The sequence below is a fragment of the Nerophis ophidion genome, linkage group LG06, assembly GCF_033978795.1.
Source record: "Nerophis ophidion isolate RoL-2023_Sa linkage group LG06, RoL_Noph_v1.0, whole genome shotgun sequence".
NCBI classification, from domain to species: Eukaryota; Metazoa; Chordata; class Actinopteri; order Syngnathiformes; family Syngnathidae; genus Nerophis; species Nerophis ophidion.
The window spans coordinates 30,158,321-30,174,668 of record NC_084616.1 but is presented as its reverse complement, the minus strand read 5'-3'; the positions used below and the strand labels follow the sequence as shown (position 1 = coordinate 30,174,668).

General features: G+C 40.6%; 1 protein-coding gene across 3 annotated transcripts in view; it reads left to right on the top strand.

The window, feature by feature from the left end:
* Positions 1-16,348, top strand: part of rarga (retinoic acid receptor gamma a) — a 102,105-nt gene that overhangs the window by 12,207 nt on the left and 73,550 nt on the right. Inside the window, exon 2 of one of the 3 annotated variants that reach the window (XM_061903317.1) lies at positions 8,216-8,292. The exons of 1 other annotated variant lie outside the window; for it this stretch is intronic. The gene's annotated coding sequence lies outside the window, so the exon portion shown is untranslated. Of the gene's footprint in view, positions 1-8,090; positions 8,293-16,348 lie in introns of those variants that run through there. One more of the 3 variants, XM_061903316.1, reaches the window with a different exon arrangement.

Here is a 16,348-nt window from a genome sequence, read left to right as displayed (position 1 = left end):
CAGCAAGGCCAAGCTGTCAGTGACGAGCCTAAATACTAGCGGGCTAATTAGTAGCAGATGTGCCTCAAGGTCCGCCCCTCGCTGAGGACAAACGAACCGAAGACACAGGTGCAGACATCACAACAAAGGAGAAAGCAGGATAATGATAAAACAACAACAACCTGTGACTTATTTTTTTATGAATACCTATACCTACTATGCTACCGTATTTTCATGTTGGTAATTGGAGAGCCTAGTGTATCCTGGACACAGGAAGGCTTTGAGGGTATAAAACCCAAATAATTTAAGTAGGAGCCAATAGTAGATTTTGCTTTTCTTTAGTTCTTGTACACTAGCCACTTAATTTTGTGAAACAAATTTTTTGTAGCATTCAAAACCACAAATCTAGTACATCATCGGATTTAAAACAATACTGGCATATTCAAAATAAAATTGGTAAATTTTTATAAAAATGTATTTTTGTGTTTACTTTAGTTACTTACCATAACACATTTTCGGATCTTTAATCTTTTGTCAAAGTATTGAATCAGGACTCAAAGTCGAATCAGATCAGAGGCCAAACATGCTGATCCGGACATCCCTATTATATACATATACATTTAAAGACAAAGCCTTGTGTCGTTATAAGTATCAACATTTCAGCCATTTAACTTTACATAGGGCCACAAGTGGTTAGCAGTGGTGTAGGCCACACAGTCAGGAGATTCGGGAGACCTGGATGGAATCGCCATTTGGACATGTCGTCGTGGTTTGTGCAGCCCTTTGAGGCATGTGTGATTAAGGGCTTTATCAATAAACAATGATTGATTGATTGATCTCTGTGTGGGTTTTCTAAGGGCACTCCAGCTTTCAGACACTTTCCAAAAAAATGCATTTTCGGTAAATTTTTCGACTCTCGAAGTTGTCCATAGGTATAAATATTTTATGTTTTGTTGTGTTGGCTGGTAACCAGTCCAGGGAGTACTTTGCCTCTGGCCCAAAGACAGCTGGGATAGGCTCCAGTGTACCCCCACGACCCTAATGAAGATAAGCCGTTTAGAAAATGGATGGATGGCACTTTATATAGTGTTCTTTTGCACTTTGTTGCCTCTCAATTTTGCTTTATTTTGTTTATTATTTTTTTTAAACAAGTGGGCCGCATTTTGGGACCACTTAAGTCATTCGTGAATTTTGATTTCAGTGGTTTTATTGTGCCTAAGTACCAAACACGCGCACACAGACACAGATCCAAATGCTTTTGTAAAAAAACAACTTTGATTTTGAAATCTTTGTAGTTCAGTGTTTCTCAAATTGTTTTTTACCAACTTAGAAAAAAATGTGTCTCTCCAAGTACCACTGCAATGTCCATCATTAAAAAAACAGTGGTCTAGCAGAAGCCCAACATACTATCAACTTTTTAGTGGCAGATGAACACGGACTCCCCACCAACTAACAAAACAAGGGTGCTGTTTACAGCCAGATGGAGGGACAGCTAAGACAGCCAATCACTTATTAGCAAGAAGGAATTTGTGGGCATTTTAATGCGAAACAGGCTTAAGCTTCAAGAGCCGTTTTCCGCTTGGTCCTAGTGCTTCAACACTTACCATCTTCCATCCATCCAGCCATCCATTTTCTACCGCTTGTCCCTTTCGGGGTCGTGGGGGGTACTGGAGCCTATCTCAGCTGCATTCGGGCGGTAGGTGGGTTACACCATGGACAGTAACCATCTTATATAGCTTTGTTTTGGATGGTAAAAACGGCAAGGCGTATAAACTGCCTTTTAAAAAAAGCGCAGGGGACATACACCTCATCCCCTCCCCCAAATTATGTTCCTGCCTCTGAGCAAAGAATTAGCCTCAAAGATCAACAGCACAAATGTGGGTATAAGCAGACCAACTTAGAAAATACTACATGTTTATACACCAACCACTCGTGCCAAAAGTTAATGCACTTTTTTTAGCGGTAGCAGTGTTCTGTGCCCAGCTTTCTCACAAGGGCAGTTTTATGCACAGGGAAAGAGGCATGGAAAAGAAGACCTTTCCCTTTGAGCTCGCAGATTTGCAATAATTACAGAATTACTTCCATATGTGGCTCTCTGGCTGCCTTCTCGCTGCCCCCACCACCCCTCTTTCCCCTCTTTACATTTGTATTCTCCCTTTATTTCTTACTTTTGCTTCTTTTATTTAGTTTGGCTTCCCTTCATGCACTCTGAGCATTTTTTTTTGTCAAACCACAGCTTAAACAAAGTTTATGGTAATCAGAACATTCTGGCATTTTTGGCAAACAACTACAGTGGTTTTCTTTTTTTTTTGGTGATGGAATTAATCACGGTTGCCAGAAATATGCGTGAGCCCTTGTGAAAGAGGAGCGAGAGGGAAGTGAGACACGGACAGACGTGGAGAGGGGAAATGCTGAAAATACGGAAATATTAAAAAGGAGGAAAGGAAAAGAATGGGAGCTCAGTGAAGAATTTGCGAGGTAGGACCAGAGCGTAAAAGAAGGAGGGAAAGGTGGAACAGAAAATGAGGGAAAGGGAGTGCTGGAGTAATGCTTTTTGACAGAGGTGGGTTCAAGACGGGTTCATGGTGACATCATGGCTGATTTTTGAGGAAAGTATAGACAGGAGAGACGTTCACCTTTCATTGGACACACATGTTGGGGAACAGGCGAGCACGCTCATTTGCTGGCACACACACTGGTAGCTGTGTCCGCAACCTCTCCATGCACCCCAAAATTATGCACACTCCTTTTTTTCCAGTGTAGTAAAAGAGGCACTTTCTTCCAAGCTTTGTGCTCATTTGTTTTTGCTACAAGAGTACATTGTGGTAAAAAAAAAAACCTGTTGGGCCCATAACGCATTTCTTCCTTGTCATGAGTAAAGTCATTTTGCTGTGAGTATTCCACTGTGTACTTCAAGGCACTTGGACCAGAAAGGAACAGAGTTTGCCAGGCAGGATGAATTAGCGCCTTCATTTCTGAGGATGTGTGCTTATTAGTTCTGCAACCAAGAAAGTTTGAGCAAGTGTATATTTGTGTGGGTGTGCGTGTGCAAAAGAGAATTGAACAAAGTGTGCTCGCTTGCCTTAATTTGCGTCCCCTTGCTTGTCTACCAAACGTGACATAGCATCAATCTGAATCGGTTGATCTCAGAGCAGGGATCTTGTTACTGATTAAAGCCTGCCGCCATGCTCCCTTTCTCTTCCTCAACTTCCCCTCCCCCCCCATTCATGCCTCTATCAATCCAACTTGTCCTATTTTGCACCTCTTTCTCTCACGCTCACTGTACCAGCTATCGTCCTTTTGAGCCCTTTTCTCTGTAAAAAACAGCTGACCTCACTTCCTGCCTTTCTTGCTCTCTCTGTCATCACTCTTTGCTCTTTCCTCTTCTGCCTTTGCTGCTTTTTCTCTGCCAGCAAGCCCCAGGCTTGCGCTACATTGCTGCGTGAATGCAAATATGTTGAATGTTAAGTGGAAACACACGACTGGCTCTTATGAATATTTCATATCTTCATAAACACATGAAGTTGAGCTGCAGAGCTCCGGGTCTAACAATACCCGTGTTTCCCAGATGACTTCCTGTAAAAATCCCGTGCATTCAACTTTTAGCCGTAGTTTGCTGCGTCAGGATTGATGTCAGAGCAATGTGTTATGATGTCACTGGGAGAAGTTAATGGTACACGAATGGAGGGGCCAATAGGCCTTGTTTCCAGTGGTGCCCAGAGAGTGGGATAGCACCCTGATCTGTCTTCATTATCCCCCATTCTGCAGCCTCCCAGACACAATGATCATAAATCTCTGCCTGAAGCACACTTCACTGACACAGAAACACAAACACTAGTAACCTCTGACCCTCTCACTGCTACTGCCTGCACACACTCATCCATGCAGCATTGGCGTGCATGCTGTAATAGTCCCAGGCTCTTTGTCACAATTTAATAAGGACCACAGCACAGCACCCTGCACGCTGACACTAACCTCATGCACGCCACTGCACATTGGCTCGCACGTGCACCGCCTGATGCTATCACGCAGATTTTAAAGTCACATCAGTCTAACGACTAATACAGTTAGTCTTTAAAGGTCCCACGGCGCTATTTACCTTCTTGTTTCGCGTTACGCAATTGCTGATTTAGCACCGCTACATAAACAGTTAAGGGATTTCTTTTAGCTTTGGTGGCCTCATAAGCAACAGGTAAATCAAATGTAAACAAGATAAGGATCAGCTGAGGTGCCTTTTGCAGAGAGGCTAAAATGGGTGCTTCCTGAATATTAGCTCTCTGCAAAAAAGCAGCAGGGCCTCTCACTGCGTTGGCGTTCATTTACCCTCATTTTGTATGAGCATATCTACATTAAAAATGGATGAAAGAACCAGCATCTGAGGCGCATACATTAATGTATGTGTGTGCCGCTGTATATAAAGATACAATCTTTTACTACATCAAGCCACTTACTAGGATTTGCAAATGAAAGCCACGTGCTTTTAAGGAGGCAAGAAAGTGAATAGGTGAATCATTTGCTTAAATCTGTGATATTGTGAGGTAATTTTGGGACAAAATGCCTGAAAGGCACCATATTAGATGAACTTTTAGAATGAGTCATGCATGCATAAGAAGATTATTTTCAAATTAGGTCTCTGTAGTACACATTACTGATTGGAATAACAATGAGTTGTACTGTAATACAACTGCCGGGCTGTCCTGTACTTTCAAGAGTGGTTGCGTCGGTCTTTGTATGATTTGGTCCAGTATGGTTGGATTATAGCTAGATTTAACAAATGACTCATTTATGTCGTAATGTGGGGAGATCGATAACTGTAATAGTCCCAATTTCATGGATCAATATTTGATTTTCGATACATTCTCTAATGAAAGAGAGACATTATTGTTTTCCTATCAATGCTTTTAGACGACAGGAAATTATAGATTCCAATCACTGGTGCTCTACAGTCACTATCATTAAGTGGTCTACTTAGATACACAATTACTGTTTTGAGAACAAGACATTATTATAATGACAACAAGAGAGCAGAGTTGCTAAAAGACACATCTAAAAAAGTGAGCCAGCACATACTGTGTAATAGCTTACGTATATAATACTACATGGTCTAGCTCCAGCCTATCTTGCCGATTGTATTGTACCATATGTCCCGGCAAGAAATCTGCGTTCAAAGGACTCCGGCTTATTAGTGATTCCCAAAGCCCAAAAAAAGTCTGCGGGCTATAGAACGTTTTCCATTCGGGCTCCAGTAATCTGGAGATGCCACCTCAGTAGAAGCATTTAAGTCTCACCTTAAAACTCATTTGTATACTCAAGCCTTTAAATAGACTCCCTTTTTAGACCAGTTGATCTGCCATTTCTTTTCTTTAACTCCTATGTCCCACTCTCCCTTGTGGAGGGGGTCCGGTCCGATGGCCATGGATGACGTACTGGCTGTCCAGAGTCGGGACACAGGATGGACCGCTCGTCCAGAGTCGGGACCCAGGATGGGCCGCTTGCCTGTGTATCGGCTTGGGACATCCCTGCGCTGCTGATCCGCCTCCGCTTGGGATAGTTTCCTGCTGGCTCCACTGTGGACGGGACTCTCGCTGCTGTGTTGGATCCGCTTTGGACTGGACTCTCGCGGCTGTGTTGGAGCCACTATGGATTGAACTTTCACAGTATCATGTTAGACCCGCTCGACATCCATTGCTTTCGTCTTCTCCAAGGTTCTCATAGTCATCATTGTCACGGACGTCCCACTGGGTGTGAATTTTCCTTGCCCTTGTGTGGGCCTACTAAAGGATGTCGTAGTGGTTTGTGTTGTGGTTTGTGCAGCCCTTTGAGACACTAGTGATTTAAACATCGATTGATTGATTGATTGATTGATCTCACGGTCATAAAAATACGGGACAAAGTGTATCCCTTGACAGCTCAAGACGGAACACGTACTTTTCTCTCTAAATATGGGACACTTCCGTTTTTCAAGGGACTCTATTTGCAGCTATTTAGCATGGCACAACTTAACAATGTTGATCCAATTAGGATTACGTCATCGAGTTACAGACTGTCATACGGTTTTGCCATCAGTGCAGTAATCCGACTCGAATGTAAAGCGAGTAACATCATTGTCAACAGGTTAGCATGGATTGGCTGCAAAGCTAAACGCTAGGTTACATAGTTGTTGTTGAGCCATAGGGTGTTTTGGACTTCTAAAGAAGTTTGTTGTGATCCTACATTCTTTTTTGCTACAGTAGATGTTCCATTTAGCACCTCTGGTGGCAGTTTACCTTGTGCTCTCCATTGCGGCTGCATTCCAGTGGTCATCCCGAGGCTTAATGTTACATATAATAAAGGAAAACAGACAACGGTGTTCAACTGGTCAATGGTAATGTAAAACCAACAAACTGTGACCTGTGCTTATGTTTCCAATCTCTGCTTGACAGTTGAGAGATCAATGCAATTTGATTTTCAAAGCAGCAGCCAAGAAGCATCCCAGGTGATGCGTAAATGTGCAAGTTAGAGGGCTCATATTTTTCTACATTTAAAACACTTCCTTGTAGTTTACATAACGTGGACAACATGATGCATATATTTTGTTTTACAGACCGTCCACAAGCTAATTTCTAACTGTATTTCCAGAACGTGTGGCTCATGCGACTGCGTCTTTACCCAGTCAGCCACATTGTACTTTTGTACGCTTCTACTGACAGATATACATTTAAACTATATGCTACTTTTTATTAGAAATGGAAAAAGCGGAGGATTTTAGCATGCATGTGCATATACGAGTCAGTTTTCCACACAAGAGAAAAGAGACAACGTAGGAATGTATAGACTACAACTGAAAAAAAAAATGGCTGAGCAAAGCTCCTTGAGTACATTTCTACTATTAATGGAGATATTTGCTGAAGTAACTAAGTCAAAATATGTCACAAAAGTCTCAAATTCCAAACGGCTTATTTCTAGCATGTTTTGAAGAAGGTAAGATTGATTTATACATATATCTGCCTTGCCTCCATGGTTTGATTTTAAATTTCGGGACTTATGGGGATCCCAAATAAGTAAAAACTAGAAAGAAAAGTTGTTTTTGCAAAACAAGACCCCTTTAATGTATGTCTTCAACCCCTAATTCTGAGGCGCTCCTTATAACCCAAACAGCTTGTGAAAATTTACATTGAGAAAAGCAAAGCACACGCCCAGAACCACAAACACATAAACAGATCTGAAACATATGATCTGACATAGCGAAAGGGGCACGCTCAAGGGCACACCCAAAAATGTCGTTGCTGCACTCTGCCATCTCATACAGAACTTCCCCTTAAAACCGAAGTGCCACCATTTCGCTTCAGCAACTGAAGTCATTTAGTTTAGCAAAAAAGCCATCTTGAGCTTGACAAAATATTTCCAACTGCACAATGTTTGGCAGGATCCCGACAGATGTTGTATATCCCGAAAAATGCTTTGAAAGCCAAATTCTGGCTTTAATTTATCCTCAATAGGAGCAGAATGTTTTCAGTTGTACTTCTCCTTTTGGTTCCAAAAGTGTCCCTAGTATTTTTCTAATACCGAGTCCCATCTGCACTAGTATGGTGATGAAAGTAGTGATTTATTAAGCGTCATGGGAACATTGTCTTACAGCCAAAGTGAAAGCAAAGCGTGTAGTTGTGCAGAGCAGGTGGAGGTGAAATGTGCCATGATCATGTGATAAATGAATCTCTCAGGGAATGAGTGACTGTAGATTCAACTTCATAAATGTGCTGTGTAAACACCCAGGATCAAAATATGACAAAGCAGATGATGTGTAGTGCTCAGTATGTTCTTACGTACTCTTCAAAGCTGCAAATTCACCAATCCAACTTGCACAAGTAGTTTGTACAGCTAAACAAGTCAGTAGCCAAGCAGATGAAGGAATGAAAAAGAACCCACCCGAGAGACAAAGAAGCAAGAGAGAATCAAAAACAGAAACTTAAGCTCTATGGACGCTTTTCTTCCCTGCAGGCATTTTGTGGCTCGTGAAAAAATGTGCTGTATATTTGAAGTGTTGGGTCACGTGACAGAGGACGGCTTTATGAATCAGAGAGTGTAATTATTTCCTAGCGAGTGAAAGAGTGATTTTAAGAGGTATTGAGAGGAGGAGGAGGGTGTCTGAGGGAGGGAGGAGGAGAGCGAGAGAAAGCGAGGTTGGCTGCTGCCCTGCTGGTGCTGTCAGAAGGACTCTGATGAACGTGCACACATCTTGTCTCCACTTTTTTTCCAGGCCAGCCCGGCTCATCGGAACTTATTTTTCGTACACAGTCGTTCATCAGTCCTGCGGCCTCATCTGTGCCACGGTTGGTGAGTAGTTCGTGCCCACAAACTTTTAAAAAGTCACAACATTTCAGCCAGTGTTTGTTTTGATTTCCTCTTTGTTAGGAGTGAGAGATTGTATTTGTCAGGAGTGGCTCTTTAATTGAAGACAGAGATGTCTTTTATCAAACTTCATTCTAAGGATTTGCAAACACACATGTTTCTTTCATTAGGCTTTATGGAGGCAACCAAGTTTATATGAAGACGTGAGTGTTTCTTGCTGCACACGTGTGCTTATTAGTGACTGTTAACCCGCGCCTGTGGACCTCTTTATTATTAGCATATGTGTGTGTGTGTTAGTGTGTACCTGCCTGTGTGTGTTTGATGTCTATTCACGAGTGGAGTCACCAGTCCTTGACCTTTTTTTTATGCAGTTGGTAGAGTGGCTGTGCCAACAATCTGAGGGTTCTTGGTTCAATCCCCACCTTCTACCATCCTAGTCACATCCGTTGTGTCCTTGAGCAAGACACTTCATCCTTGCTCCTGATGGGTCCTGGTTAGCGCCTTGCATGGCAGCTCCCGCCATCAGTGTGTAAATGTGTGTGTGAATGGGTGAATGTGGAAGTAGTGTCAAAGCGCTTTGAGTTCCTTAAAAAGGTAGAAAAGCGCTGTACAAGTACAACTCATTTACCATTCATGTTGGAAAGTTGGAAATGACCAGCATGGTTTTCTACCTTTTAGCAATACAGACTAATTATTGTGAAGGGAGTGTGCACCTTTGTTCTTAGTTTTTATTAATTGTGTTCCCACAGTTTGTTGCCTGTCAGTGAATTGGATCACTTGATTCTGGCGTATTGCCTCGGTTAACAGGTTCCACTTGTTGGAGCCGTGCATATCACAGCGATCCGGCGCCTGATGTCACTGCATGTTTTTACTTGTTTCACGTGTCCTCGCAGCTTTAGTGTAGTGTTACTTCATCGCAGTGGCGGCTCAGAAGCGCTGCACCTGCCATATCTGGTGGACCTGATGTAAGAGTGAGAGATAGCTTGAAAGAAAAAGTAACAGCACGGCTAAGTGAAGAAGCGTGCTGAAGCACATCAGTTGGACTCAGAGGAGCTGACCTCCGGAGAGGAAGAAGGGAGGTCATCCTCAACATAAGTGTTGTCGTCAAGCATTTTACTATTTGTATGGTCTTTTGTAGTGTGTCTTTAAGTATCATACACTCTTAAACGTACATTTTTTGCAGCAACCGATTACTGTAAGGGACTAATGTTGTCATTACAAAAGCATTAAGTGGTGTTTTCATTTTAATTACATGACTTTTCTTTTTTTTAAATTGGCTTTCTTTTTTTAAGGGGATCTGTTATATTGAATGGAAATACAACTGCCGGCCTGGGGGCCAAATCTGCCCTGGGAATGACACCATACCGGCCCCCAGGTTCAATTCAATACTTGTTAGACAAACATTTTGCAGCAACTTTGTAAAAACACAAGAGGGCTCCTTGGACCACTGTAAAACATTGGCAGAAGCTTGTATTTACATTTTAACCTTAGTATCAAACATAGTTTCAATCTTAGGTCCTATTCTATCTAGGGGACGGTATAGCTCGGTTGGTAGAGTGGCCGTACCAGCAACTTGAGGATTCCAAGTTCGATCCCCGCTTCCGCCATCCTAGTCACTGCCTTTGTGTTCTTGAGCAAGACACTTTACCCACATGCTCCCAGTGCCTCCCACTTTGGTTTAAATATAACTTAGATATTGGGTTTCACTTTGTAGAAGCGCTTTGAGTCACGAGAGAAAAGCGCTATATAAATATAATTAACTTCACTTTTGCATCCTTTTGAGCAATTCAGCTGGTATCCGGAAAGTTGAGTATAAAAAATCTTGTGAGAGACTAACATTTTTGCAGAAGGTTTTTAAAACACTAGAGTGCTGTCATAGAGGTGATTTTTGACTAGCTTTTTTTGCAGAGGGTTCGGGTGGTGGTGGTGGTGGTGTTTTGGGTTTGGGGGGTGCTGGAGCCTATCCCAGCTGATTTTAGATGTAAGACGGGCTTGACCCTGGATTGATTACCAGTCAATCAGGGCACAGACGTATAGAGACAGACAATGCACAAGACACTAAGTTGCGACTGAACCCACACTACTTGCAACTCAAGTCAGGCGGGTCAATTACTAGACAATCAGTGACTGAGGGCACTAAAATTCTTTCAAAAACACTTTCTCTGTTAATCCCTCTGGGAAAAGGTAATTAGATACTCTTTGCATGGGACTGTTGGTGCCTATTGTTTTCTGAAATATTTACCAATCAAGGTCCAGTAGTTGGGAGGAGATAGACAGGTGTTTTTTTTTAATTTTTGGGTAGCAGGGGGCGGGGTAGATTCTTCCGCCACTGTACTATAATTAACAAGGAAACTATTTGCACACCGGTCCTGCTGTGTATTTTGACAGGTGTTTCGCTGTTGTGTTTATTTGCATGTTCAGTTGTGGCTGTAAACATTTTATTAAGACATATTTTGGCACCCAGTTGAGCTTTTGGTGTGTTTTGTTTGGGCCCACTTTGTGTTGCTCCGGCTCCTCGGGCTACAATCAGGCATGGACGTCATCTTTATACAGCGGATGAGTTGTTTTCTGAGCTGAGGAATACAAACATCACATTTGCTCTCTCTGTAGTTGAAAAAAGAGAGGCTTTCACACATGTTCTTCTCTTGCATGATTGTCTGCCTCTCTGGCTGTATTTATGTCTAAAATGTTATTCTGTCATCTGTCCTTTCCTGTTGTGGTGTGTGTTTAGTACTCAAAAGTGCTCTACCGCATCATGGAATTTGTCAAAATGACTTCATCATTTTAGAAAGTGTGTCATGTCTCACTGAGTTCAAACTCTTTCCATAATCTTCTCCACTCATAGGATATTGTGTGACACTTTGCTTAAACATATGAATACAGTATTTAATTTTCAAAGAACAGCCTGTTCTTTATAAGTCAATTAGGCCGAAGCACTACTTTGCACTGTTGCACTTAAGCAAATAAGTGTTTGTGCAATGCCAAGAGCAGGCAGATGTCAAACAAGTTTGGGGTGATGGAATGCAGGTGTGTTTGGACACACCGAGTCGTCTGTCACCAAGTGTCTCTCCCAGAGCCATTAGCCAGACACTTGTTGAAAGACGGGGATCTGTCAGCTCAGCATCAAGGCGTAATGTGTTTCGGATACAGTTGCCGGAGACAAAATGTCACAGACACAAGCAACGAGATCACATAACACTTATGCTGCTTCTGTTTGTTCCACTTGTCTGAATCTTCTTTTTGCACCAGCAGTAGTCAGAATATCATCCCAGTCTGTGTGATAAAAAGCACTGTTTTACCGATGTAGTAATATGACTTTACCCGTGACCCAGAACTTAAACATAACCCCATGTGCTTCAAGTTACTTCCTTTGCAAGCTTACTGAACATAAATCACTTTCTGTTGTTGACAATTAGAAGACTGTGCCTGGAAGACATGCTTAGTTGTTTAGTTGAAAAATGAGCAGGAATGGGCAAGTCTGAGGTAAGACAAAAACAAAAATGTTCCAAGTTTTCCTGCATGGATACATGGAACTGAATTATTTTCTATCTGGACGCTGTGAAGTCAACTTTTCCAGTAAAGCTTTTGACACACAATTTTGGAAAAAAACAACCCTGTAAAACTAGCACATTGTAGATTTTTATAAAGTTTTGGATACTCAAAGAAAACCTGTGAAGACAGTCATGCTTGCTGGCAGAGAAATGAAAACCAATAAGTATCTTCCACTCGGTCAGGGCAGGAAGGGGAAAGTCACTAAAATTGTACTTCAAACGTCAAATATCCACTGAGACATAAATATGCGACTGTAAATCCCTCCACAGTTTCACATTGGAAGTACAGTGCTGTTTTGTGTGAGTAGAGTACAAAACATAGCCCAAATAAACCTAGTCCTGTTAATATACACTAGAATAAACACATTTCGGTATACAAATACTTTCACTGATTTTAAGAATTCTGTCAGATTGTTGATCAATCTGGTCTTGATGAACCAACAGAAGCGCTGTTGGAAGTCGGATTATGAAGGTGTACTGCTATTCAGGACTATTTTCATACAAAAAGCGTACCGCACAATGGGGTCAAATTATTATTATTTTTCTACATTTCAAACACTATTACATAACATGTAATAGTGTTTTTTTGGTCAAAATATTTCATACAATATGTTTTATAGATCATCTTCAAGCTTCTTTCTTTCGTTTTCTTCAGGACGTGCCGTTTTGTGGATGGTCTTATTTACGTGGCTTCACTTTGACAGCCTCTTTTCCCAATCATCTTTGTTGTATCAGTGGTTTTTAGCACTTCCATAGCGAGTCCACTGACAGATACAAGTTAGAACTGCACGCAAAAGCGTAGGATGAATGCCCCACAACAAAAGGATAGAGAAAAAGGAGTTTATTGACTACGGCGTGGATTACGATGGCGGACGCACGCTAATTACATATGCGGATCCCAAATACACATCAGCGGGTACCAATAGGTGAGAAAAGTTGTTTTTGCATAAGGCTGGGCGATATGGCCTTTTAAAAAAATTTCTACATATTCTTAGGCCATATCGCGATACACGATATATATCTCGATATTTTGCCTTGGCCTTGAATAACACTTGATACATATAATCACAGCTGTATGATGATTAAAACATTCTTGTTCATACTACATTAATATATGCTCATTTTAAACTTTCATGCAGTGAAGGAAATCACAACTAAGTAAATTGACCAAAACTGTATTTATTAAACGGTTATTAAGCAATGGCACAGACATTCATGTCATTTCCAAAGCAGAAAGTGCAAGATTGTCAGATACATTTTAAGGTTCAAATAAAAATGAGTTGCATAATCGGAAATAAAATAGTGTTGTCTGTTCGACATATTCCTACTTGAAGCCAAACCACCGCCAGACGATGGACCCTCTGCTGTTTTTCTTGGGGAATAATTCTTCCTTCATTCACACCTTCATTCTCTCGTATTACCACTCACACGGGTTTGCGAGAATCACAGCTAACGTTACCCATGCTGCTACTTCTCTGCTCCGGGAGGGCGTATACGTATGTGACGTATGACGTGACAGTATGTGACGTGTGTAAGAAGGTGTGCTTGCTGTCTGTGAGAAGGAGAGAGGAAAGAGTGAGAAGAGCCTGTAATGTAATGCCTAAAAGCAACTGCGTGAGAACGTTCATCCATCCATCCATTTTCTACCGCTTATTCCCTTTGGGGTTGCGGGGGGCGCTGGTGCCTATCTCAGCTACAATAGGGCGGAAGGCGGTGTACACCCTGGACAAGTCACCACTTTATCGCAGGCGTGAGAACGTATACTCGAATATAGTCATTTTCTATATCGCACAGAAACAAACCCGCGGTATATCACATATATCGATATATCGCCCAGACCTAGTTTTGCATAATATAGTGAAACAATGGCCATATAATATGTCTCCTAATAGGTGTCATTTTGGGGTCTTATGCACGTACTAGAAGAATACCCGTATGTTGACTACTGTAGCCGTAATGCTCCGCTTTCCATCTAGCGGTGTGGCTTCGTAGTTTACCAAAGTCATACTAAAACATTATGAAAGATTTTTGAGCATCATGTGCAATGTTTTATATTCTCAATAACACTTTAAAGTTCAAGGTCAGTAAGCACGACCAGAATGGATACATACATTAGGCGCACTTGGTCATAAGGCGCATTGTTGATTTTTGAGAAAATTTAAAGATTTTAAGTTTGCTAATACATAACATAAATGTTTTAAGAAAAGGTAAAATGCCCGTTCCTGGTTTAAACACATAACAACAAATGTTTTCTGCTCATGGACTTAGATTGGTCAGATCTAGTCCAACGGTTCTAGTCCAACGGTTGGTGCCAAAACCCAAAATATTTATACTCCAAAAACAAGGAGGGTGTTCCTGGGCAAGGATGGTTTCGCCCTATCATAGTGAGAAAACCAACTGTTTTAATGTAAACGAGCAATCCTAACTGTCAAAGCAGACGACAGTCATTGATTTCTTGATTCAAGATCTGACCAATCGAAGTCTATGAGCACAAACTGATGAAGCCGACTCAGATGAGCGGCAAAAACGTCTTCCAAGACAAACCAAGGAGTCCAGTTGCGAATGACTGAACGCCCTGAGATGACAACGACCTGGATTAATAAGAACCTTCATTGGTATACACAACAAAAAAGGAACAACATTGTTCAATCTTTATATAACTGCCATTTGTAAAGTTACACAATATTTAAAGTTAGTATTATTTGCATACGATACAACAGTATTTTGTTCAAGAGAGAACACACAGAAGCTAATACAAAAAATAACAGAAGAAATAAACAAATTAAAAAGAGGGTTTGACAAAAACAGACTATCCGTAAACCTCAGTAAAACTAAAATAATGTTATCCGATAAAAGTAGAAAGGGAAAGTCCAACACAAATACAAATTGAAGGATAGAAATTGAAAGAGTAAATTAAACCAAATTTATAGGTATAATAATAGATGATAAAATGTACTGGAAATTTCATGTAAAAATATACAACATAAGGTGGCGAGGAACATGTCAACAATGAATAAACCTAAACATGCATTTGGACCAAAAATCACTCCATATTCTCTACTGCTTGCTAGTGTTACCATATCTGAGTTATTGTGCAGAAATATGGGGAAACAACTACAAAAGTAAACTTCAATTATTAACCGTGTTACAATAAGATCAGTTATAATAATACATAATGTTGGTAATAGAGAACATTCAAACCCTTTATTCATTGAATCGAAAATATTGAAATTCCACTATACAGTGAATTTGCAAACAGCTAAAATTATGCACAAAGCAAACTATAACCTGCTACCCAAGAATATACAACAATTCTTCTCAACAAAAGAGGAGAAATATAATTTTGGAAAAAAGGACATTTAAAACATTTGTATGCACATACAATACTAAAAACCTTTAGTTTATCTGTATGTGGAATTAAATTATGGAATGGACTAAGCAAATAAATCAAACAATGTACTAATATGATCCACTTCAAGAAACTCTTCAAAGTTAAAGTGTTTACAAAGTACAAAGAAGAACAACCTTGATAAACATTCTGAATTTTTTCCATCCATCCATCCATTCATTTTCTAGATACTTTTATTTATCTCACCATATGAAATATAACTTACTTCAGTAATTATTATTAATTAATTTATTTATAATGTTATTACTTATGGAATATATTGTGAATAAATTGAGAAGAGGAAGTGAACAAAAGGGGTAGGATTAAATAAGTTCTGCTTCTTCCTACTCCTTTTCGAACATGTTGAATAGAGAAACTGGAAATTGGGATGAATCTTGTTGTATGCATACATGTTCGAAATAAACTCAAACTCAACTGCATGAGATATATTATTCCTGATACTTCTTGTTTCTTCTCCTAACAGGCCTAAATGTTACACTGTGGGCTCAACAACTGTTATTTCCTGTGTTTGCAACAGTGTTGGATTGTGTTAGGGTGTGGATCAACATAAATTATTATACATTTTTCGTTTTATTTGCATTTTATTAAATAATTGCTTATTAATGTTTAGTTATCACCACCTATAGGATTGGGTCAGTATCTAAAGCAGCTTTGGAACAATTCATAATGCAGCTATTCAGGGTCTACACCAGCTGGCTTTTGGTGAGAGGCAGTGAACACCCTGGCCTGGTCCCCCGTCAATCAGCTGGGCGTAACTTTTATCAACAGTGAAAGTTGGTTACCAACATCTGCATACTTTGCTACGTCTCTAATTGAGTGAAGAATGATTTACCACTTCTAACTTTGTTATTTAATCTTGTCACATGTTCTCTTTTTACCTTTGATCGTTATTTATTCTCTGACTTTTGTCGCAAGCAGCTCTCCTACGAACAGCAAGACACAATCTTGTTCTGTCTAAGCATGCCTCATCTTGTTGCACCCTCTCTAAATTACTGGCTTGATTCATTTGCTTAAGGCAGCGTTTAGTCCTGATAAACACAGTGGATAATCTGGAGTATAATCAGCGTGGCCGCCGTAGCAC